This window comes from Melanostigma gelatinosum (genome assembly GCF_949748355.1).
Source record: "Melanostigma gelatinosum genome assembly, chromosome: 3".
Classification (NCBI taxonomy): domain Eukaryota; kingdom Metazoa; phylum Chordata; class Actinopteri; order Perciformes; family Zoarcidae; genus Melanostigma; species Melanostigma gelatinosum.
The window spans coordinates 25,293,729-25,317,590 of NC_136636.1; positions in this window are offsets into that span (position 1 = coordinate 25,293,729).

Here is a 23,862-nt window from a genome sequence, read left to right on the forward strand (position 1 = left end):
CGGACTCATCTAACATGCGGATTTTGGAAAGCGCCAGACTGGTTTTCTGCTATGTGCCCAGTGGCTTTGTAAGGGGGGGGGGGGCTCGCTTTTCTATTGGTTCAGATACTAGCGGCTCAGTAAACGTTATGAATGGGGCTCAAACGACACAAAGCGTGCCCGCAGTTTGAGCAGAGCTTCCACAACAAAGACTCCTGGCTGCCTACTTTTTCCGCTTCCGAGGAGCTCTGATGAACAGACGGTTCTGAGAATCGACTCAAGCTGGCAATCAGGACAAGTGTTGTCTTCCTGCGCGTGTTCATGCCACGCTTCTTTGTGTCTCAAGGAGAACAAAGTGTTGGGCTCATTCGCGGCCCCGCTGTATTGCTCCTAATGAATGCTATCAGCCTCCAATGAAAATTATTGTTCTTGAGCACAATTAAATCAAAAGGTGTTTAAAGCGTGCGCCAGTGGCCCGCACACACACACACACACACACACACACACACACACACACACACACACACACACACAGCGAGCGTTTTGGCAAAGAGGTCTCTGATGGTGACTCAAACACCATGGTCACCCCCTCCCCCGCCCCCTAGAGAAATCAATCTCTCATTTAGACCACAGCCGCTGCTCGATACCCGCTCCGCTATCGACCAGTGGAAGTGGGAGTGTGCGTGCGGGGAGAGAGGGTGAGAGAGAATGGGAGGTGGAGCAGGATGAAGAGAAAAGGCTGAGGAAAAAAAACAAGTATAGGAATTGATTTATTTGGTGATGGTGTTTTTGGCATCAGATACGACCTGTTTACAGCCCCCAGGCCAATTAGAAAAGTTTTTATCTGATCAAAACAGCTTAATATACTTTTTTTCCCTCCCCCCTATGATATAGCTGAAGGTGGCGATAGCCTAAAGCAGCTGCAGAAGTTGTTGAAAAGTTGACTGGATGATTATTTTTGAGGAGATGAGAAAAATATGGTGTCCATCTCGATTTGTGCATCTCCTCTAACCTTCAGCCCACTAAGACCGAAGCCTCCGGGAGATTTTCAGCGTTCGAACACATAAATTGGACATAGAGTGGGAATTCTGCTGGCAGAGCTGCTGCTGACTCTGCTGCTGGTTTAAAAAAAGAAGAAGAAAAGTGTTCTCATTACTCGTATTAAATTCTGACACTTGAGACTATGAAGAAAAATTGCTCGGAAACCCAAACCGTGCCAATGAACCAGATTACATTCCACAAAGTGTCCCGGTAAATGTTCCTGGGGAGTATTTACAGACAGCAATAAGTTGTGCAAATAAAGTCACAGTGTTTTTTAATAATACTTGATTTTAAGGGGCACTTAAAACAGTTTGTAGATGCTGTGGCTCTCTTTCTGAAGTCTGGAAAAAACAACCTTGATGTCATAATTCCAGGTGGCTCGGAGGGTAAGTTGTATTGTTGGACTTTTAGGATGCAATGTTGTTGTTTTTTTTAGCTATCAGCAAAGGAGAAATCATTGGGGTTTTTACTGTTTGCTTTAATGAAATTCTGCTGTCAAAATGTTTGATGGCAGCAAACATGGTAGACGGAATTGAATTAAAAAGGTAAAACCCCAAACAGCACCACGTGAGAACTTTGCCCCTAGAGGATGATGCCTGATCCTCTTCATCACCTCCACCCTCTCCGGAGCGAGAGCGGGGGCTGAGGGGCGTTCACTGACACCACCCCTTCTCATCGCAGCGGTCCTAAATTTCAATCAGTTACGTCTCGCTGGCATTCGGGGGGCTGTCAACATGTTCAATTTGCCAGGTGCAGCTTAAACAGCGATTTATAAATACATTTCACTCAACTTAATTTCATCACTCCTCAGGCATCGACCTCCACTCTCGAGGGTGTCAGAATTGCTTTTCCATCACAAAATACAGTATTTGTGGTTGGCAGAAGATAGGAGATAGGGTTGGCCTAGGTTGGGGGTTGGAGGGGGGAGGGTTGAGGGCTGGTAATGAACATGGCGCAGAACCGAGGTTGGCACAGCAGGCTGCAATCTAATCAGCGCTGCACCTTATTTTCATCTCGACGTTGGGGGAGAATTAGATATTTAACGGTGGCGGCTTTATCTTCCAATCACGCGGCTTAGGTCTGCACCGCGGACACCTTGTTAAGTGGCTAGATGGGTCCAATCAACCGGCGTAGGTGGGTTGACAGCGTGAGTTCGGACATGTGTGTGTGTGTGTGTGAGATTGGATGCGTATCGGCGCTTTTTGCGTGTGGCTCGTATTGGCCGTTTGATGTCTGTGGACTGGCACAAATTGGCAATCAGGTGAGGTTGGCATGGACGAGGGCCTCTCCTCGCCAGGAACCTGACTCCAATTGGCCCCCCTTCTCCGCTCCCCCATCCCTCTCGTCTTCCTGCACCGAAGTCGTTTTAACTTGACCCTGACAGGTGCTTCTGACAAAACCCATTACAGTCTCAATTACACTATATCTCTCTCTCTCTCTCCTCTTCCTCTGCTCGTTTTCATATCCTCTCTCTGCATCCCTTCTCCTCATTCCCTCCTCTGATGCTCCAGGACTAGGGAGCTCTCAGCGCTTCCCTCCTGACTCTATCGGCAGTCTGTCGGCACGCCTGCATCTCAGTCCTCTTAATTAGCCTTGGTGGGACCTTCTCTTTCCTCTTCATTAGGAAAACCAGAACAGATGTGGGTGAGGCAAGGAGAATGTAAATGGAGGGACAACCGCCTGATGCACGGCAGGGAAAAGGAGTTGTGTGGTGCTGCAGCAACAGTAATGTAAGGGTTGAGGGTTCCATTCCCTGAAGAAAGGTACTAGCATTGTCATGAACCTATTTGCTCTTCACCCCAAATTCAAAATTCAGGCAGTGACACTTGGTGGCAGTTGCAGCGGTAGGATTTGGGTGCCTGAGTGAGACTGAACTACTCAAAAGCCATTCAGTGTTGAAGTATCGCATTAGAAAAGCTGTATGTAAACGGCAGATTTCCATATAACTTTGCAACGTTTTGACGCTTATTTTAGGTGTTTTTTTGCCTCAACGAGTCAACGGGATATGAAAAAATGCCTTTGCCGATTAAATTTGCACAAAGCAAACATTTAACTTGCATGACTCATCCGCTGTTTCTTTCGTTCACGGATGTATATTTATATTGTCTTCTTCTCTGGACATGAAACAGGGCCAATACTAGCGTACATGAAAGAACAACTAAAACTGGCCCAATTGAAACAAATTCCTTCAGAACTCTCCATTTTACGATGGTAGATGGTTAGATGATGCTGGTAAATGGTTTTGTTTCTTGTTTGCAACCACTACTTCTTCTTCTACTTTGTTCACTGACAGATCACAGCCATGTGTTGTTTATAGTGCCAACTTCTGATCAAAGTATGCTCTGTCTAGCATTAGCCCCCCTCATCGCTCTCATTACCCAAACCAGTTGACTTAAACGTGCCTAATTCACATTTCTTTTTTAATGCGACATTTCATACGTTTTCTTAAAATTCGCTTGACAAGTGATTGGAAACACGGCTTGTGAGGAGGTTATATTTCCTTGAGCGGGGCACTTTCATTGACAGGGTTATGTGGTTCAATCTCTTATGTAATACAGAAGGTAAACCAACACACTACCCACTTGATTCAAGGCATAGTTTGACATTTTGGGAAATATGCTTATTGGCTGTCTTGCCAAGAGTTCCATCTTCATGCTAAGCTAGTTGTTTCCCATTTCCCCCAACGCGTAACATACTACAGGTATCGTTCCTCTCAACTAATGAGGACAGGAAGGACCCTCTGACTCAGTTCAGGCTCTGCTGTTAGTTTGATCCCTGCTGGGATCTGCCATAGTATGTCTGCACTCATTATACAGAAAGCAGCCTTTGATGGAACATCATATGTTAATATTATATTGATGTTGATCATTCTCTTTCTCTCACATTGTACATTCACTTCTCCCTCGTTTTCTTCGCCGCTGCTTCCCGTTTGTCTTTGCAGCTGTTTTACCATCCTGTGTGTGTGTGTGTGTGTGTGTGTGTGTGTGTGTGTGTGTAGGGTAGAGGGCGGCGAGGTGTTGAAGGAGACAAGCGCGAGCAGCGAGTGATGAATCTCCGCCGCCGTCTGCAACACTCCGCTTCGTCTGCTTTCCCCCTCGTTTTCTGACCCAAATCGAATGCGACAGGACTCATTTTCGCCATCCGACCCGCGCACACACACACATACACACACACACACACACACACACACACACACACCTCCTCCCACCTTCCCTCCCCGCGGTAGCGGGAGTCGTGCACCACTCTTTCTATTTTTAGCTGTTTGTCCTTGAGTTACAATCCCTGAAAATTGCCATGATCCATAAAGGACTGGATTGTGGTGCTTGAGGGGGAAAACACACACCTTACACCAACAATATCCTGCCTACAGCCCCCCCTCTTCCCCTTTGCCACCTCGGAGTGTGTGTGTGTGTGTGTGTGTGTGTGTGTGTGTGTGTGTGTGTGTGTGTGTGTGTGTGTGAGCAACAAATCGTTACCAATTTCAATTATTTCGCCATTACTGGAGCGAATATTTCTCTCATTAAAGAAGTGAAATGGAGGGAGTGTTAAACGAGTGGAACGCCGACAGATCAGGCTGTTCTTTTCTCTACCCCCCTCCCACCCCCGCCGCATCACCACACACACTCACCCCCGCCTCAGAAAGTTATCCACTGTAGCCAATTAGCATGACTGCTCTGTCTAGCATTAGCCCCCCTCGTCCGTATCCATCTCTCTCTCTCTCTCTCTCTCTCTCTCTCTTTCTCTCTCTCTTTCTCATTAGGGCCGCGTCGTAACACAGTGGATCATAATAGGTGCTCCGCACTGTGAAATGGCTTAAGCTTTGTCTCGTCTCGCGCTTGCAGCGAGAGAATGAGTAAACAGACGATCCAATCCAGTGCAGAAGCACAGACACACACACAGACGGACGCAATCGGGGCCGTCCATTAATCTGTCGTAAAGCATTTATTTTTTTGGGCCGCTTGAAGAAATCCCCGATATTCAGGGAGGGAGAGTGTGTGTGTGTGTGTGGGGGTGATGCCATGCAAGGGCGCGTACGATACACTGACGACAAACAGATCAAGTCCCGCAAAGGAGAGAGTTTTTCGGGAGGGATGTAAATGACGGAAGAGAGGAAGAGATAGCAGGACGCAAAGGGCGAATGTGATGGAAGGTAGACGGAGAGGAGAGAGAGAGAGGATGGATGAGCGGAGGCAGGCGGGGGGTTGTAGCGGAGTGAAGCGCTGGGTGTCGAGGCGTATTCTAAGCCCTGAATGTAAATACGCGTGAGGGGATTATCACAGAGTGCCAGGCGGCGCTTTTGGGGCTTTGTTTCCCTGTGACACCGTGACGTCGGCTTTGTTTCCCTGTGACACCGTGACGTCGGCTTTGTTTCCCTGACAGCAGACGTGTGTATGTGCGTGCGCGGTGCGCAGGCATCTGTTTCCTGCCGGAAAAGGTTAATTACATCTCTGCCGCCCGACCGGACGTGCCGCGCATAATCACATGCGCCTAATGAGACCTGTGTGTGTGTGTGTGTGTTTGTGTCTCGATGTGCCATCGTGAAAAGGCCGTTCTCCGGCAGCTGAATAGATCTCTTGGCCACTTGTTTCAGGTTTTTAAAGTCTATTGTTGCAGCCGAGGAGATACACAAGCATGCACACGCGCGCTTCCAGAGTCACGCACTTGCGACAGATGGAAGCGCACCGTGGTGGCATTTACGGACAGACACTCCACTCCCACCGAGGGGGACATTAACGGATGGGCCCGCATCAGTGTGTGTGTGTGTGTGTTTTGTAATTACTTGTCTGCCTATTGATGAGACGGAGACGCTACAGCATCAGAGGAGGGACGTCGCCCAAAGCCCTGTTGCTGATCCTGACCCCTTGACTCCTATCTTCACACTCCAGCTAAGCCGCTGATTGGACAGCTGCTCCACTTTCGATCGGGCCCAGCTCAGGCGTGAAAGCCGAAATGGGGCTCCCAGCCCTCCACCGGTGACTTTGGAAATTACTGTACACTTTCTTTCACTTGGCTGAAGTTTCTGCTAAGTTGGTTTAACACAAGCAGCTAGGTGAGGAGGAGAATCCAGCCTCTGCCGAGCGGCAATTAAGGAGGAGAGGGGAGGGACGCGGCCTCGCTGAGGGAGTGTGATGGAGGGGGAATAATGGATTTCTAGGGCCCGTCGTCTCTTCACACCTGATACAGTACACCAGCTCTGGCGAGAAATGGATCAAACAGATAAGAAATGCTTTTTGGAATCACATCAGCAGAAGCAAAGTTCCCAGTCTGCTGCCAAGGGAAAATTAGAGTGCAGCAAGGATGGGTGAGGGGAATGAGCTCAGAGTTTACAGGCTTTTTCTTTCTTGAGCAATATGGCTCGAGACGGCATTGCCGTTGTTGAGTTTACTCAGCTCGAAAAGCAGAAAAATTCGTCAAACCTGAAGCCTTAGTCACAGAAACGGTTTTCTGTTTTCAAATTAAAATGTATTTTCCGATAAAAGCCTGTGCCCGCTGAAGCCCCCCCAACCAGCCCTGTTAAAGTATCCTCATGCATACTCTCTGTGCTGAGCAGCTGTAACCAAGTGGCGTACATTCCAGTCTGTTAAAGGATAAAACCCTGATGAAGGTGAGGACACCGCTGCCGTCACACCACCGTCTCCTGATTCCTCAATCGCTCCACCTCCTCACCCTTCTCCTCCACTTGCTCCTTTGTCTTCTTTTCCCGCCTGCGGCAGAGGCCGTTCAGACCGCAGAAGCAGGCGCAGGTGAAGGGCATGGCCTATCGACGCCGCACCGCGTCCACGTAGACCTGCGGAAGGGAGAGGGAGGAGAAGAGAAGAGGGGAGGCGTTAGGACCGTACCTCCATCATCTCACACACCGCTCGTGAGCTCACGAGCCTTTTGAACACAAACGGATATCTGGAATTAATGCAGGATGAGGATATTGAAGCAAATTTTCTTATAGAACTTTTAACTGAACTCTATGATCCGGCTCCTTTTGAATCACTTACGGTTCGCCTGGAGGAATGGCCTAAAGTGAAAAATGTGATCAAGTGGGCATGCTGTTGCCATGTCATGCTGTGCAGTGGATGCTTCCAGCAAAGAACTGCCCCTCAACACTCCGCAAGTTATCAAATCTGTGCTCCGAGGACGGCCTCTGGCTGGAAAATGTTACCAATGATATATTAATAAAACATGAAGCTGTACAAACAGTGTCTCTCTGGGATTGACACTTTTATTTTTGTGGGATTGACAATTTTATTTTGTTGAGCTAGTTTCTTGCGAGCCAGCAGCTACTGGTTAGCTGTCTAAGCATCTAGCAATGATTGGCTAAATACACTAAAAAAAAAAAGAGTCACAATGGTGGCTCCGATCCCAGAAAATGTCAGGGATGAAAACGTAAATTGTGTGCATCTTTGTATCATTCTCTTGCAACCGACCGAGTTCCCAATGCTACTTCCTGAAATGCGTTTTACTATAAATGACCATATCAGAGTTTTATTTTAATGACCGTTATGGACAATATAATTGATGTTGTAGTCATCAGTTTAAATCATAGATTGTAGTCTATATAAGACGTGGATGTAGTCACCATGACGTCACTCATTGGTTTGTGGACTACAGTTGTGAAGCTTTTGGCAGTTGCCATCTTGGTTTTTGGCTGTTGCCATATTTATTTTCTTTTTTGCAACCAGAAGTGACTCGAGAGGGTGGAGCTCAATGCAACCGAACACTGAATCATTTTTAGGTGTCGAAAATGTTCCAATTAACTTTAGTGAATTGAAAAAAATACCGTGAAAGGGTTAAAGTTCTAAGGCGAAAACACAGACAACTCCCAGACCGGACAACGCCGTGGTCGAGACCTCTCAATCCCATGATAGTCCGGAAGCATACCCTGCTTTATAGTCTATAAAAGGAATACTAATTTATAAAATGAACATCATGTTGTGTTGAATGATGACTTGAAACTAGCGATTGAGACCATGCCCTCATGTTTACAATGTTTACTGAGGGAATAAATCAAGTGGCAATTAGGGTCATTTCCCCAGACTTCAATACAACCAAACATCTTTTTCCTGTCTGGTTTTAACTTTCTGAAAAGTCACACTTATTCCATCACTTTGGTTTGGAGGGGGGATGGCTCTAAATGTTCCGATATCCATGAGCCTTAGCCACCATTGCTACGGAGAAGAAGTTGTTCAAAGGAATGAATCAGAGTTCGACCAAATTCCGGCATTGAATTGTTGCAAAAGGGAATCCAGTATCGCTTGGAATCATGTTGCGATTGGAAAATTCTGCACTTCATGATTTAAGATGTGGCATATGTTTGTAGCATGTTTCATGCAAAAGGGCAGTTGTGTTTGTGAGAAATGTAAAATCAGACATTTATTTCTGGTGGCCGTGAGTTTAATGTAGCAGAATTGTCCAATATCTACATTCTTGTCAGCGACAGGGTTGAGCAACAAAACACTGCTGATCAAAATCTTTACCTTTCCTGAGTACAATATAATTGTAGGCTAACTGACTGGATTCATTGTTATGAAAATGCTTCTCACTTTTTTATATGGGCTTGTACCTTTGACTTTGTAATCAAAGTTTCAAGTTATTATTCAAGTTAATAAACACGTTTACTTCTGGATGCCTAGACGTTTAAAATGACTCCTCCCACAATGGAACTCTACAGGTGACGTCATTTCTAATCCAAACCGTGACTGAAAGTCAAAGGAGCTGCACTGTGTAAACACATCCAGGAGGTCCCAGAGCGAATCAAAGCGTTGATTCTGACAGCGTTGGCGTCACGGTCCACCCCTCATGACTACATGGTCAGGAACATACACTCGATCGACCCCTCATGACTACATGGTCAGGAACGTACCCTCACACTCGCAGCCACATAGCTTCTAATCTTAATTAATTGAGATTTATCATCATTCATATCAACTGCAGGCCTACAGCTGGAAAACTGTTGTAATCCACCAAATGTATAGCGGACAGCTGTCGATAATAAGGCTGTGTGTGTGTGTGTCTTTGACTTGAAAAAAACAAATCTGCAGAGAACGTTACTGTGGTCCAGTCGATAGGTCGGTCAACACACACTGCACACACACTGCGGTAAAGACTGGCCTGGTGGTCTATTAAGCGTTGTCACTCATGGAGGGGGGTGGGGGGGGGCACTACCATTGCTCTTCTCCCATTTTTCTTCTCATTGCGCTTCAACTACTGTCTTTTTCGCCTTCTCTCGCTCACACACACACACACACACACACACACACACACACACACACACACACACACACACACACACACACACAAACACACACACACACAGCCAGAAGTCTTAAGGCTCACCAAACTCCAAACGTAAACACTTTTTCCCACTGTGGCGCGCTCGCAGCCAATCGCGAATGAGCACCGAGATTAGGAGACGCGAGGTGAAACTGAGAGCTTCATTTAATATCAACCTGAGTCAGCAGCACCAGCAGGTCTGACTGAGAAGTGTGTACCATGTGTGTGTGTGTGTGTGTGTGTGTTTGTAAAGCAAGTGGGAGAGTGGGTGACAAAAAGCACAGACCAAACATAAAGTGTGTGTGTGTGTGTGTGTGTGTGTGTGTGTGTGTGTGTGTGTGGCTTTAGGGATTGATGTGAGCTTCAACTTGTCTCATATGGGGGCAATTAACTGAGCAAGACTCCAGGCTGCCTGCAAGCGGAGAGAAAAACGCCTCGGGCCATGCCTGTGTGTGTGTGTGTACATATATATATATTAAACCTCCATGCGCTCTTCTCTAATCCCTCCTCTGTCATTTCGGATATCCATCTAATCCCAGTCTGCAGATCTCCCACTCTGTACCCAATGGCTTTAGACCCTATGTGACATGCCAGAGAAAATCACATAGGAATAGAAAGCCATAAAACACAGCAGCGAGCCAGTCACGCCGACCGCAGGAGCAAACATTTTCCAGGTGTGCTCCGCGCCTTTAACACCCTCAGCTTGTCTGACAGTAGAACAAGGACCCGCAGAGGACCTACAACAGTGCTGAAGACACTCCTCCAATCACCTCCGTTCCGTCGTTCCCTCCTCGCTCTCGGCCCGCTTTGTCCCTTTCCTCCTTCCTTTCTTTCCCTCGCTCTTCATCCCAGAGAGTCAGTGGCATCTTGTTTTGGTGGGTGCGTAATTACTAGTGGTTCTCTCACGGGCGAGCGCAGAGATGAGACGGATAAAAAACAGCCTGCAGACCTCCTCTGAATTATCAACTGGCGAAAAAAATAACCAAAAAAACGGATGAGTCAACGTTAACGGAGAGGGCGAGGGAGGCGAAGCAGCCCACGTGCGCCCTTAAATAAACACATTAATGAAAAGAAGGTCCGAGTGCAGCGTGGCACTGTGCATAAATGAGCCGTCCGTGGTGGGATCCAAACTGAGGGTTAGACGGATATTTTTGGGTTTTGGTCATGTTGGCCAAGAAAAAAAAGCGATGAATGCAATGAATTTGAATTATTTAACACTTTGATAAAAGTTTAACTTGTAAATGATTAATTTCAGGGTTGTGATGTTTCCCACTGGTTCATTGTTTGGCTTCTTTTGTTCAAGCTGTAAACCTTGTAATTAATGCATTATAATGACCCATACTGGATTTTGAGACGTCACATTTTTCTTAAATAAACACAAATAATTCCAAACTACTTCCATTTGAAAAATAAAAATAAATAGATGAAAGTTTAAGTTATGTAAATAAAAAAAGTGACTTGCATTATTGTCTATTAAAAAGAAATATAGTATCCTTGCCTCCTGAACCCAGGGGTATGAACCGTTTCATATTGTGCACCTATCATATGCAAAAGGTTTTACAAAAAATCTATTTCATTGTATTTAAAAAAAATACTTCTTCCTGTAAAACAAAAGATGACGTGTGCTTACGTAAGCTAGTACCAGCCGATTTTAACCAATAATATCATGACGTCTGTCCATCAATGAATCTATTTGCAACTTTTAGCAACAAGAAAGGTGTGTGTGCAGCATGGATGTATCAAGAGAACTGATCCACATAGCTGGAGGCTGCACCCCGTTCCTTCCTACGAAAGCTGCACAAAGCAAAAAACAAAGTTGACTTCCGAGTATAAACTCACCCGGATCTTACAGGGACCTTCTTCAACCATGGGCCCATTGGGCAAGAGCAGTAGCGGTTTTCTTTTTTAACCCCGCCTCCCACCCCTCAGTCCACTTTATTTACGGACATCTCCTTCACAATGTAAGTCTTTGAGGAAAAGTATTTTTGGGCCTAACTTCCAGCAAGCTAGCTGTTTCCCCCTGGTGTAAGTCTTTGAGCTAAGCTACGCTAAACTGGCCGCTGGCTGAAGCTTCATACTTTCCACACAGAGTGGTATCAAACCTTTTAGTCTAATTCTCAGAAAGAAAGTAATCCCTTCCCAAAAAGTTCAACTACTCCGTTAAGATCATAGGCAAAAAACACACACCTTCGAGATTGCTCATAACCGAACGTTTTCTCTGCTTCTGGTGAACAAAGAGCGACTTTACAGTTCGGAGGGGAATCCCTTTTTTCCGAAAGACTGCTCCAGCAACAGGCGTGGGGGATGGGAAGTCAGAGCGCTGGAAAGACATGCAGAGATTAGAGAAAATGAGATAAAGGAGCAGGGTTTAAGAATAAAGCAGGACGGGCACTCAGAGATAGTTCGAGGATTAATGTCAAAGTCGTCCATCCTTGTTTTTAGTCCCTCTTTTTCCAACCCTGTTCCCTGTGAAAACTTGCCCTGCTTCCTCGATACGCACTTGTTTGTGCGCGTGTTTGTTTCTGTCGGCATTTTGTGTGCCTAAGCTGATTTGTGTCTTATCGAGATCCGCTGTGGAAACAGACTATGTGGTTTATTTGTTATCACCTTGTTTGGAAGGCGAGATAAGGCGATCGGCATTTGCGTCGAGCGGGCAGCAACTTACGTGTGCGCACAGTCGTACCGTGTGTGTGTGTGTGTGTGTGTGTGCGCGCAGAGCAACAGTGGTATGCCTTTTGAGTTTGAGTGACAGAATCCCTGATGCTGATCCCTACGGTCAACAGCCCAGAGACGTTCCACAGAAAGCGTATTAAACTTTATCCATTATTTATGCCGTGCCAGAGACACACACACACACACACACACAGCAGAAACCCTATACGCGAGCGGGTTTCATGCTGACGTGTGCATGACTTCTATTCATGGATTTGTAAGCAGCCACTGAGAAAACCTCCGGTCCAGAACATTACGCATTAGGGGAGTAACAAGACGCTCTTACTGTGTAAAAGAGAAGTTTTGCTCTGCGACGGCCTCGAATATTCCCAATCTTAAATCTTAAAGCCACCGCTAAAATCTGCATTTTTTTTTTAAGTCATTAAATGGCAGATTTGGTTTTACTTACATCTCGCATGCTCTGCGTAGCTGCAGCAATCCTGCATGTTTCCACGGCGTGGCCACATATGACCTGTTTGATCGAGTCAGACAGGTAGTCCCCCCCACCCCCTCTTTATCTCCTGTCTCCATGTCCGTCTTTGAGGCCCACTTCCACTCTCTCTTTACGTATTAAAAAAAACGTCCGTGCACCCCGGATTCCTGCACTTCGACCCGGTACCCCGCGCGAAGCCTTCACCTGTGTCTGTAGCATTCTTGTCCCCCACCCCCCCTTATCCCCCCGTTCTACCCGCCCTCTCGACTCTCTCGGTCTCCCTCTCCATGTCCCTCACTCCCTTGTCCAGCACAAAATGCCCTCTGTCCTGCTCTCAGGTAAAAACTCCCACCCACCACCCTCCCGCCCACCACCCTCCCCCCCCCCCCTAGTGTAGATAACCGAGAGGGCTGAAAAAAACCAAAACCAACAGGGAACAGTTTCTGCTGTTCCAAAACAAAGATGCCAACGGTGGGTGGGTGGGATGAGGAGGTAGGGAAAGATGGATGTAGAAAGAGAGATAAAGGAAAGAGAGGAGAGAGTCAGGGGGGAGAAGCTGATAAGGTGATAAAGGAGGTAAAGCAGGAACTGTGGACAGAGATTGAATGACGTCCTGTCAGGCTTAGGTATTTGAATAGTGTGTGTGTGTGTGTGTAGGTTCAGGTACGCTGTGGTGCGTTGGGAGTCTCAGTCTGTCCTCATGGCCAACTGTCTCCCAGTCCCGGTGAACAAAGAGTCTATTGACTCAGTAACACACAGGAGCTTTCTATCTTCTCCACAGGCCAGTGCTTTGTGCTTGTCCCCTTCAACACACAAACACACACACACAGTTTCAAATTCCCCAAACACACACACACACACATGCACCCACACCACCACTCCACCTGCGTCTAGATATATCTGCCCTCTTGCTCGATACTCAACGTCCATATGTCCATTTTGTCAGGTGCGGTGCAAAAAATACCTTTCTCTTTTATTCACTCACTTTAATAATGACGTGGGAAAGAAGCAACAAATGAGATGATTCTACAACTTCCCACTGCAAACCAGGTTATTTTCAATCAAGTGGCATTTCCTCGACACTTTGTGGAGTGACTCACCTTATAGAATGCTATTTTATTGACAACATGGGGAAGTAAAAGTATCTGGTGCGTTTGTGATTTAGTTGTGCTTGTGAAAGTATGACCTTAAGACTCGGTGCGAGACTAAATAAAATAATGATGATTGAAATGTCTTTTGACTCAGGGATGGCACCAGAAACGGATACTTAGGTACCAAGTCGATGCCAAACCTCTGAAAATGTGACCCTCGTTTGGGGTCAATTGCCGTAATATGTTCAAATTGGATGTTGTAAAATTCAGTTTTTGGCGAGAATCATCAGGGGTTAATAATATATTCACAAAAACAGTATGCAAACAGTAATAAAGGAGTGTATGTTGGGCTTTATTGTTTTGTTTTTGACCGTGGTATTGAATTTAATTTGACATTTCATTCCTATTCATTCGTTACCAGAGTCTGTGGTGGACGTCCTCCAATGGTTTCTTTTGTCTGACAAGACTGAAAGAGATTCAATTAACCACCATACAAAAGAGAAAAAAGCTTAAAAAAAATACCAGTTGTTGGGGCTGGAACTCAGCAAATGTTTTTAGAAATGCCATTCATTACTTTTCTGGCAGTTGAGTGATTGATTAATCCAGTAATTGTTCCAGCCTTAAAGAGTAACTGGATCTTGGATGGGGAGTGGGAGTGGGGGAAGCTTCCTGCAGTTACTTCTGTAAGTTGATTGGTAGAACGAAGCACTCCCAACACGCCTTGCAGACGTCACAGCTGCTGTAGGGCTATCTCCCACAGTTTTAGAACTTCCCAAAACCAACACACGTATAGACTGTATAAGAAAGTGGACGTAGTCATCAGCCGTCGCCATGTTGGTTTCGCAACCAATGAACAGAAGTTATCATATTTGGAATGCAGAGGAGTGATGTAGAGACGCCGTATACGGCTCTGGTAGCTGCAGCGACCTGTCAATCACAGTAAGTCCCGCCCTAAAGCATACCCTGCTTTATGGTCTGTTTGACTCTAATTGGACCATCATTTACGAAATGAACATCATGCTGTATTGAAGAAGACTTGAAACTAGAGATTGAGACCATAAACCCATGTTTACAATGTTTACCGAGGTAATGAATCAAGAGAGAGTCATTTTCTCATAGACTTCTATACAATCTGACTTCTTTTTGCAACTGGAGGAGTCGCCCCCTGCTGGTCAGTAGAGTGAATGCAGGTTTTAAGACACAACATTGGCTTCACTCAGCAGAAACAGAGGTTGCCGCCTGGTTACACTGGAATAGTTGGCTCTAATCGTCCCCCGAGGCTGTGGACAAACTTTGTTTTGTCTGTTGGCATTTATCTAGAGGTACGTTAATTATAACCTCCAGGTTCCCAGTGAGGAATGAGGCTTAATGAGGCCCCGGGAGCAGAGAGCGAGGGGATTAAGAGGTCTCACTAGCACTACAAACTGCCTGGCTAACCATCGAGAGCTCCTCTATGTAGTTATGAATGTGCTGAATAATAATGCTGGGAGGTATTCGCGGGTGCATGAGAGCTGTGAGAGAGAGTGACAGACAGAGAGCCAGAGTGTGTATGTGTGTGCGCGTGTTTGTGTGTGTGCTGCAGCCAAGACCTTTCTCGCCTCAGCTGGTTGGACAGATTACCTGTAACTGAGAGGAGGAATGAAATATATCTATAGCGAGTGAGAGACAAAGTACCAGAAACGATGACAGAAAGGTCACAGTGATCTCAGAGCAGAGAAGGAGAGGAGAAAGAGAAAAAGACAGAAAGGGGGTATGGAGAGAACGCCAGAATAGGTGGAGTTAGAAAGAAAGAAAATTGTCTTTCAAGAAATGCTGTAAGTTTGAAAAACACCCACAAGTCTCTTATAAACTTCGGTTGCACTTAGAGCAGAGCTAGGACTGTGGATTTGCCCCTTTCTTACTTAAAGCTGGGTTTATTTTCGTCGTCATTGGGCACAAATTCCACAATGAACGCACGTATCGAAAAGGGAGTCTGACAATACCAGTGAAAGCAATTCAGACATGGAGAGCAAATGTCCAAACTATTAGCAACATTTCCTCTCCACCTCTGAACCGCTTCATATGCAGCAAGCTCGAGCCTCGGATCACGGTACGTCATCTCGAAGGGCTTTACAGACCAACAAGTCTATGGACAATCTATGACATTAATAACGAGTACTAGTACAGGTTACCGTATGAAGGACGATGTATACAATTTATAACTAGTACTAGTACAGGGCACTGTATGAAGGACAGTATATGAAATGAATAACTAGTACTAGTACAGGTTACCGTATGAAGGACAATCTATGAAATCAATAACTCGTACAGGTGTATGAAGGACGATGTATGAAATTAATAACTAGTACTAGTACAGGTTACTGTATGAAGGACGGTGTATGAAATTAATAACTAGTACTCGTACAGGTTACCGTATAAAGGATGATGTATGAAATGAATAACTAGTACTAGTACAGGTTACTGTATGACGGATGATGTGTGAAATGAATAACCCGTACTAGTACAGGTTACCGTATGAAGGACGATGTATGAAATGAATAACTAGTACTAGTACAGGTTACCGTATGAAGGACAATCTATGAAATCAATAACTCGTACAGGTGTATGAAGGACGATGTATGAAATTAATAACTAGTACTAGTACAGGTTACCGTATGAAGGACGATGTATGCAATTAATAACTAGTACTCGTACAGGTTACCGTATGAAGGACGATGTATGAAATGAATAACTAGTACTAGTACAGGTTACTGTATGAAGGATGATGTATGAAATTAATAACTAGTACGAGTACAGGTTACCGTATGAAGGACGATGTATGAAATGAATAACTCGTACTAGTACAGGTTACCGTATGAAGGACGATGTATGAAATGAATAACTAGTACTAGTACAGGTTACCGTATGAAGGACGATGTATGGAATGAATAACTAGTACTAGTACAGGTTACCGTATGAAGGATGATGTATGAAATGAATAACTAGTACTAGTACAGGTTACCGTATGAAGGACAATCTATGAAATCAATAACTCGTACAGGTGTATGAAGGACGATGTATGAAATGAATAACTAGTACTAGTACAGGTTACCGTATGAAGGACGATGTATGAAATGAATAACTAGTACTAGTACAGGTTACCGTATGAAGGACGATGTATGAAATTAATAACTAGTACTAGTACAGGTTACTGTATGAAGGATGATGTATGACATTAATAACTAGTACGAGTACAGGTTACCGTATGAAGGACGATGTATGAAATGAATAACTCGTACTAGTACAGGTTACCGTATGAAGGACGATGTATGAAATGAATAACTTGTACTAGTACAGGTTACCGTATGAAGGATGATGTATGGAATGAATAACTAGTACTAGTACAGGTTACCGTATGAAGGATGATGTATGAAATGAATAACTAGTACTAGTACAGGTTACCGTATGAAGGACAATCTATGAAATCAATAACTCGTACAGGTGTATGAAGGACGATGTATGAAATGAATAACTAGTACTAGTACAGGTTACCGTATGAAGGACGATGTATGAAATGAATAACTCGTACTAGTACAGGTTACCGTATGAAGGACGATGTATGAAATGAATAACTAGTACTAGTACAGGTTACCGTATGAAGGACGATGTATGGAATGAATAACTAGTACTAGTACAGGTTACCGTATGAAGGATGATGTATGAAATGAATAACTAGTACTAGTACAGGTTACCGTATGAAGGACAATCTATGAAATCAATAACTCGTACAGGTGTATGAAGGACGATGTATGAAATGAATAACTAGTACTAGTACAGGTTACCGTATGAAGGACGATGTATGAAATGAATAACTAGTACTAGTACAGGTTACTGTATGAAGGATGATGTATGAAATTAATAACTAGTATGAGTACAGGTTACCGTATGAAGGACGATGTATGAAATGAATAACTCGTACTAGTACAGGTTACCGTATGAAGGACGATGTATGAAATGAATAACTAGTACTAGTACAGGTTACCGTATGAAGGACGATGTATGAAATGAATAACTAGTACTAGTACAGGTTACTGTATGAAGGATGATGTATGAAATTAATAACTAGTACGAGTACAGGTTACCGTATGAAGGACGATGTATGAAATGAATAACTAGTACTAGTACAGGTTACCGTATGAAGGACGATGTATGGAATGAATAAATAGAACTAGTTCAGGTTACCGTATGAAGGACGATGTATGAAATTAATAACTAGTACTAGTACAGGTTACCGTATGAAGGATGATGTATGCAATTAATAACTAGTACTAGTACAGGTTACCGTATGAAGGATGATGTATGCAATTAATAACTAGTACTAGTACAGGTTACCATATGAAGGATGATGTATGCAATTAATAAGTAGTACTAGTACAGGTTACCGTATGAAGGACGATGTATGGAATGAATAACTAGTACTAGTACAGGTTACCGTATGAAGGACGATGTATGAAATTAATAACTAGTACTAGTACAGGTTACCGTATGAAGGATGATGTATGCAATTAATAACTAGTACTAGTACAGGTTACCGTATGAAGGATGATGTATGCAATTAATAACTAGTACTAGTACAGGTTACCATATGAAGGATGATGTATGCAATTAATAAGTAGTACTAGTACAGGTTACCGTATGAAGGACGATGTATGGAATGAATAACTAGTACCTGTACAGGTTACCTTATGAAGGATGATGTATGCAATTAATAACTAGTACTAGTACAGGTTACCATATGAAGGATGATGGATGCAATTAATAACTAGTACTAGTACAGGTTACCATATGAAGGATGATGTATGAAATTAATAACTAGTACTAGTACAGGTTACCGTATGAAGGACGATGTATGGAATGAATAACTAGTACTAGTACAGGTTACCGTATGAAGGATGATGTATGCAATTAATAACTAGTACTAGTACAGGTTACCGTATGAAGGATGACGTATGCAATTAATAACTAGTACTAGTACAGGTTACCGTATGAAGGATGATGTATGCAATTAATAAGTAGTACTAGTACAGGTTACCGTATGAAGGATGATGTATGCAATTAATAAGTAGTACTAGTACAGGTTACCGTATGAAGGACGATGTATGGAATGAATAACTAGTACTAGTACAGGTTACCGTATGAAGGACGATGTATGAAATTAATAACTAGTACTAGTACAGGTTACCGTATGAAGGATGATGTATGCAATTAATAACTAGTACTAGTACAGGTTACCGTATGAAGGATGATGTATGCAATTAATAACTAGTACTAGTACAGGTTACCATATGAAGGATGATGTATGCAATTAATAAGTAGTACTAGTACAGGTTACCGTATGAAGGACGATGTATGGAATGAATAACTACTACCTGTACAGGTTACCTTATGAAGGATGATGTATGCAATTAATAACTAGTACTAGTACAGGTTACCATATGAAGGATGATGGATGCAATTAATAACTAGTACTAGTACAGGTTACCATATGAAGGATGATGTATGAAATTAATAACTAGTACTAGTACAGGTTACCGTATGAAGGACGATGTATGGAATGAATAACTAGTACTAGTACAGGTTACCGTATGAAGGATGATGTATGAAATTAATAACTAGTACTAGTACAGGTTACCGTATGAAGGATGACGTATGCAATTAATAACTAGTACTAGTACAGGTTACCGTATGAAGGACGATGTATGCAATTAATAACTAGTACAGGTTACCTTATGAAGGACGATGTATGGAATGAATAACTGGTACTAGTACAGGTTACTGTTTGAACGACGATGTATGGAATAAATAACTAGTACTAGTACAGGTTACTGTTTGAAGGACGGTGTATGGAATGAATAACTAGTACTAGTACAGGTTACCGTATGGACGATGCATGTAATGACTAACTATTACTAGTACAGGTTACTGTTTGAAGGACAGTGTATGAAATGAATAACTAGTACAGGTTACTGTATGAAGGACGATGTATGAAATTAATAACTAGTACTAGTACAGGTTACCGTATGAAGGACGGTGTATCAAATTAATAACTAGTACTGGTTACCGTATGAAGGACGATGTATGCAATTAATAACTAGTACTAGTACAGGTTACCGTATGAAGGACGATGTATGAAATGAATAACTAGTACTAGTACAGGTTACCGTATGAAGGACGGTGTATCAAATTAATAACTAGTACTGGTTACCGTATGAAGGACGATGTATGCAATTAATAACTAGTACTAGTTCAGGTTACCGTATGAAGGACGATGCATGAAATTAATAACTAGTACAGGTTACTGTATGAAGGACAATGTATGAAATGAATAACTAGTACTAGTACAGGTTACCGTATGAAGGACGATGTATCAAATTAATAACGAGTACATGTTACCGTATGAAAGACGATGTATGAAATTAATAACTAGTACTAGTACCGGTTACCGTATGAAGGACGATGTATGCAATTAATAACTAGTACTAGTACTACTTTTAAGCACTCTAGAACAACAGAGGCAGAGGGAGGAAAAAAAGGGGGAGAGAGTAAAAGAGAGAGAGGGAGAGGGCACCCTGCTCCAGATATCTGCCTGTGAGCCGCTCACAATTCAGACAAGGTGGCTTGGCCGTGCCGTGGCGAGCGGGAGAGGAGAGGAACAGGAACGAGGGACAGAAAGTCAGGCCAGAGAAAAGGATTAGCGATCAAAGACAGCCACCGGCCATCCTGAAAGCCCCCCTACACACACACATACACACACACACATTCATAGAGAGAGAGAGAGAGAGAATGAGGGAGATTAGAGTTTTTCCATGGGGTTAATCATTTACCTTCCTCTTTGCCAGCAGCACCTTGGCTGTGAGAACGAGCTCCTTTTATGCATGAGCCATTTGCATTAGCCGCAGTGTAAATGTTAAGAGGGCAAACACTCACCCACGCACACACACACATACACACACCCATTGATTGATTACAGTGCCGTAATGAGAAATATGTGCTCATCTAAATTTCTGTCTAATTGGTTTCATAGCCCTTTTTTCCCCCCGGAGACGTGCTTCAGGAACTTAAAAAAACACAACACGACATCTACTTTTTCCTCTCCTGGAGAAGAAATCCCAAACTGGAACCTCGAGTTCTGAAACGCTTTTAATTCCCGCTCAACCTCTGTCTCCTTCTCTCTTGACGAGTCGGCGATGAAGACATGAACAACGGGCTGGAGATGCCAATTAGGCCGTCAAACGGCAGCGCAACAATCGTCGGCCCGCCTCCGCTCCTCAGAGGTGGAAGGACGGAGAAGGGGAAGCTCAGGCAGCGAGAAGGAGGAGAAGAAGAGAAACTTTGCGAGGGCTCATATCTAATCAGGGAATCCTCCTTCTCGATCACTCTGTGTGCAGAGAAACACACACACACACACACATCTCTCACCGTCAGAGGCTTGACCTCCACTAGCTGATCTCGCTCCTCGGCTTCCCATCGCCCTCCCACCGGCTGACCTGATTGGCTAATGACGGCTCATTTATCTTGATGCAGCACCTGCAGTGTCTACAAGGCGCTTGGGTGTGTGTGTGTGTCGGAAAAAGTGGGTTTGCATGTGCACACACACACACACACACTGTATATCTCATCCCTGCTAGACTAGCTGTGTGTGCGCCAGCGCTGCCCTTTACTGCAACAGCTTGCACACATTGGTTCACCTCTGGGGAAATGAAGGAGAGGAGGAGGAGGATGGAGTAAGAGGGGAGAACGAGGTGAAGAGGAAGAGGAAGGAGACAATGATAAAGCAGGAAAGGGAGGGGGGAGAGGAAGAAAACAGGAGCAAGGAAAGAGAGTAATAGGAGGCGGAAAAAGAGAAGATAAAGGAGGATGAGATGAGGATGATCAAAAGAAAGGACATAGATAAAAGGCAAAATAACACCAGAGGAGAGAATGGAGGAGGGAGTTTAAATGAAAGGGAAGAGGGATTAATGCATGTTTTATTCACTCACCGCTAACACTTCTTTAATTACCGCAGCTAGAACCATTGCCGGTGTTTGATCACCGTATGCGTGTGCGTGTGTGTGGGGGTCTCTGATATGTGTTTTACACGGCAGCCATTAATTATAAAAGAGGCTGAATAAGTGAGGCCAGCCAAAAGAACAAGCCCAGCAATCTCGTAGACGCCTTATAATGTAATCCCAGCATCCATGGATTACCCATATCAAATTAAACTATAAACATAATCACTATCCTTTCTTCAGTCACTTTACATCTGTAGCATGCACTCCTTCAGCTGTTGATTACGATTTACACAATAAGGCTGCTGACATACAAACGAATCGTAAGTGAGTAATAAGCAATTCAAGTTGTACTCCTCCAAACTAAACCACTCAATATGCAATTGCCTCGCAAAACAACCCATATGATCGTTTCTTAGAGATTGATATTATACCCTTCTTCCGACGAAAACATTTTGAAACATGAACTCGCGACAAACTTTTCCAGTAGACGAGTGTGCCTTGCTGTTTTCTTTTTCCTGGCGTGTCATGTTCAACGCCCAGGGTTAGTAAACAATAGGAAGCAGCATGGAGGCAAGTGAAAGATGCGAGGCTGGTTACAGTACCTCTGTTACTTATTCTCTCTATCAAACCTGGTGCCGACCAATTTTGAATTCATGTCGGAGCGCTGCCTCGATGGAGACGGATGGAATCTGTGGCTGAGATGACAAAAAGATGCAGCAGTTTCAATGTGCCATAGACTGTATATAAGAAGTATACGTAGCCATCGTGAGGTCGCCCATTGGTTTGTGGACTGCCGTTTTGAAGCCTTGAGTTCGGCGATTTCATTGTCGCCATCTTGGATTGCAGCCGTCGCCATGTTGCTTATTTTTGCAACCAACGAACGGAAGTTACCATATTTGGAATGCAGAGGAGCGACGTAGAGACGCCGGATACTGCACTGATAGCGGCAGCGACCTGTCAATCACAGTGAGCCCGCCCTAAAGCATACTTCGCTTTCTGGCCTATTTGACTCTAAATGGACCACAATGTACTAAATGAACATCGTGCTTAAGTCTTGAAAGTAGAGATTGAGACCATAACCTTATGTGTTGACACAATATTTACCGAGTCATTTTCTCATAGACTTCTATACAATCAGACAGCCGGAGGAGTTGCGCCCTGCTGGTCAGTAGAGAGAATGCAAGTTTTAAGACACTTCTGCACTGGTTTACACAACCGAAATCAGCTAAGGTGTATTGTTGTATGCGAGAACTTTACTGTAATGATGGATAGAACTGATGTCCAGAGCTACAAAATCTAACCCAAATCTCTAATGAATCAGTTCTCAGCAGGTTTGAATAACTACAGGTGACTGAAGCTGCTTCCTGGAAAGATCCTGGTCACGGTTTAAAGAAACCAAAGTGCAAATCACAGTCTCCTGGGGGCAATTTCCTGCCCAACCTCCTCACTTGGGAGGTTTTTCTCGGCTCTATAATATATATATAATATCACGCTACTCCCACCTTTGCTCATTAGAAAGGGAAGTCATTATTCGTGCGACCACAAGAGGTTACTTGTCAGCAAAACGTGGACACGGCTTGTTTCAAGTGTTCAGACGGGGGACTGACTCATTCCTCCAGCATTGGCTCACTAATATGTGTAAAATGTTGGATGTAACCAATGGCAATCATTTCTTACTTTAACCTGCGTTCGTTAACATTTCTGCAAGTTCACCCACTTATTTGTCGTCTTCTCCCACTGCAGCTTATTTTATTTGATCGTTCATGTTCGTGATAACCTCAAATCGCCTCACGTTACGCCTCACTCATCCGTCTCCCTTTCCCCTCTCCTCCTCCTCCTCTCCTCCCTGACTGCAGAGAGAGGAGGGTTTGCATGTATTATGTCTCCTTTTGTTCTTCGCTGTCGGCTCATTGTCAAATAAAAAAAGGAAAAAGCGGAAGAGGGCGGTTAGCTGGGGAGACGGAGGAAGAGAGGAGGTGAAGGACGAGTGGGTCCCGATATGACGTCCGTCCTGTTTGTAGGTCGATATCGGAGGTTTCACCCGCCTCTGCGAATCCCCCCACACCCCCACGTCTCCCCTCTTTGTGCGCCCCATATCTTTTATTTTCTCTCGCTCTCTCTCGAGCCAGGTGCTGCTTAACCAGCCTTCAGCACATCTCATCCATCCAGCTTTATCTCCCACACTGGCACCACGGAAACTCACATTTTGACGCGCGAACACACACATATTCTTTCTACCTGCTCCACTGCCCCCCTCCGCCCAACCCTTTTCATATCTCCATCTTTCAATCCCTGACCTATCCCATCGCTG